This window comes from Gastrolobium bilobum, unplaced genomic scaffold (genome assembly GCF_033153095.1).
Source record: "Gastrolobium bilobum isolate Gb01-03AN ecotype WA unplaced genomic scaffold, APGP_CSIRO_Gbil_v1 utg25181, whole genome shotgun sequence".
Lineage (NCBI taxonomy): Eukaryota > Viridiplantae > Streptophyta > Magnoliopsida > Fabales > Fabaceae > Gastrolobium > Gastrolobium bilobum.
Genome location: NW_026899689.1, coordinates 60,042 through 62,789, shown reverse-complemented (window position 1 = coordinate 62,789; position 2,748 = coordinate 60,042). Strand labels below are relative to the sequence as shown.

The 2,748-nt window shown below is 41.3% G+C and overlaps 1 non-coding gene across 1 annotated transcript; it reads right to left on the bottom strand.

Annotated features, from left to right (window-relative positions):
* Positions 1–266: 266 nt before the first annotated feature.
* Positions 267–373, bottom strand: LOC133292590 (small nucleolar RNA R71). Its single transcript, XR_009748942.1, has one exon. It is a non-coding gene; the product is annotated as a small nucleolar RNA R71 (small nucleolar RNA).
* Positions 374–2,748: the final 2,375 nt, after the last annotated feature.

The following is a 2,748-nucleotide window of genomic DNA, read 5'->3' as shown; positions in this document are numbered from 1 at the left end:
CTTTGATACATTTGGTGCAGAAGGATCAGTTTGCTGGAACCAGTGCGGAGGACCCTTACTTGCACATAGAGAACTTCCTATTGTTGAGTGATACTGTGAAGATAAATGGTGTCACACGAGATGCAATTCTGTTGAGACTATTCACTCATTCACTGACGGATGATGCAAGGAGATGGCTGCAATCATTGCCACAAGGAAGTATAACAACTTGGGATGATTTGCAAACCAAGTTCTTGCAAAGGTTTTTCTCAGCATCCAAGAGGGCCAAGTTGAAGGATGAAATTACAAGCTTTAAGCAGAAAGAGTCAGAATCTATTTATGAGGCTTGGGAGAGATTCAAGACTTTGTTGAGGAAATGTCCACAGCATGGAATTGAGGCATGGCAACAAGCAGCAATCTTCCTGCAAGGAATGACCACTAACACTAGAACCTTGGTGCATGCCACTGCTGGTGGATCATTGACTACCAAGACCCCTCAAGAAGCCTTGGATATCTTTGAGTCATTAGCATCTCAAGAATTTGATAATGCTCCAGTGGCTGACAGAAGGACAGGAATTATCAGGTTGGATGGGTATGATGCTTTGTTGGCAAGGAATGATCAACTGATGCAGACACAGAGACAACAGCAGCAACAATTAGATACCCTTATTAAGCAACTCTCTTCACAAAAGGTAGCTTCTGTGGAAACAAAGAGTGTATGTGCTATCTGTGGTAAGGGCCATGTGACAGAGGAGTGTGATTATGGGGGATCATCAGAACAAGCAGAGGTGAATGGAGTGTGGTATGATCAGAATAATCAAAGGAACTACAACAATCAGGGAAAGAATGTTTATATGCCACCATGGAAAAACAAGAATCAACACCCAGGATTCAGCTATAGTTCCAACCACCAATTGAATCCACCATTACATCCTCCACCACCACATATGAAGGAGCAGTCAAGTGATCCTGCTGCATGGGAGAAAGCGTTTGCTCAGTTATCTAAGACAACTCAGGATTATATTCAGGGTTCTACTTCATTCAGGGAAGAGACAACTGCATTCATGCAGGAGACCAGAACTTCTTTCAGAAATCAGGAAGCATCAATCAGAAATTTGGAGACCCAGATTGGTCAGTTATCAAGACAGATATCAGAGAGACCACAAGGGAAATTTCCAAGTGATACACTGGTGAATCCTAAGGAGCACTGTAAAGCAATTATGACAAGAAGTGGGTTGGTACTTCAACCAGGAAAAAAGAAGGTGGAAAATAAAAAGAATGAAGAAGAGGTTGTGGTTGAAGATGTAGTCTCTGATGATGAAGGAGAGAAAATGAGAAATGAGAAAAGTGAGAAGGAAGTAGTTGTTAGAGATGTTATAGTTGGAGTTGACAAAGAAGAGGAAGGGAAGGACAATAAGAATGAAGGAGAGGTTGAAGTTGGTAAAAATGCTTCCCCACAAAAGATGATGAAGTGGGAAAAGAAGAAGATGGCTGACAAGAAAGAACAGCCAGTTAGTTTATCTCCCTATGCTAAAGTTCCCTACCCTCAGAGGTTGAAGAAAGAGATTCAGAAGCAGCACTATGCAAGATTTCTGGATATCTTCAAAAATTTACAAATTAACATACCATTTTCTGAAGCACTGGAAAATATGCCTCACTATGCAAAATTCATGAAGGATCTTCTTACTAAGAAGAGGAAATTAACTGATGGTGAGACAGTGGCCCTAACAGCAGAGTGTAGTGCCCTAATCCAGAAGAAGCTTCCAACAAAAATGAAAGATCCAGGAAGCTTCAGTATCTCTATTGCTATAGGAGATGTGGAGGTGGGAAAGGCATTGTGTGATTTGGGAGCCAGTATAAACTTGATGCCGTTGACAGTATGTAGAGCTTTGGGAATTAACACTTTGAAGGAGACCAATCTTATTCTGCATCTTGCAGATAGATCTATCAAGAGGCCTGAAGGTGTGGTTGAAGATGTCTTGGTCAAGGTAGACAAGTTTATTTTTCCAGTGGATTTTGTGATTCTTGACATGGAGGAAGAGGATACAGAAAGTCCTTTATTGTTAGGAAGACCCTTTTTAGCAACTGCAAGATCTTTGATAGATGTTGAACAAGGAAAGTTGTTGCTAAGGGTGGAGGAGGAAACAGTCACAATTGATGTATTTGAAACCATCAAGCATCCTGTTGATGTGGAGGATTGTTTTAGATTGGATGTGATACAGGAGGTTGTGGAAGAAGTGAATAAAAAAGAAGAATTCCCAGTTGAGGAACAAAGATCAGAAGAAGAGATAGGTACAGAGGATTACCAAGAAGAGCCAGAAGTGGAAGAGCTTGAGAAGAAGATTGATGACATTCCAAAAGGAGCACCTAAGGTAGAACTTAAGGAATTACCTTCACATTTGAAGTATGTGTTCCTTGGGGATGATCAAACATATCCAGCAATCATTAATGCAATGTTGTCTGATGAGGAAGAAGGGAAATTGATTAAGGTACTCAAGAAGAACAAAATGGCTATTGGATGGCAGTTTTCAGATCTCAAGGGTATTAATCCTTCCTTTTGCACCCACAAAATATTGATGGAAGAAGAGGTCAAACCAGTAAGGCAACCACAGAGGAGACTCAACCCCACTATGAAGGAAGTAGTGAGGAAGGAGGTGGTGAAGTTGCTTGATGCTGGGATGATTTACCCAATTTCAGACAGTGCTTGGGTGAGTCCTGTGCAGACCGTGCCCAAGAAAGGGGGGATGACTGTGGTGAAAAATGAGAACA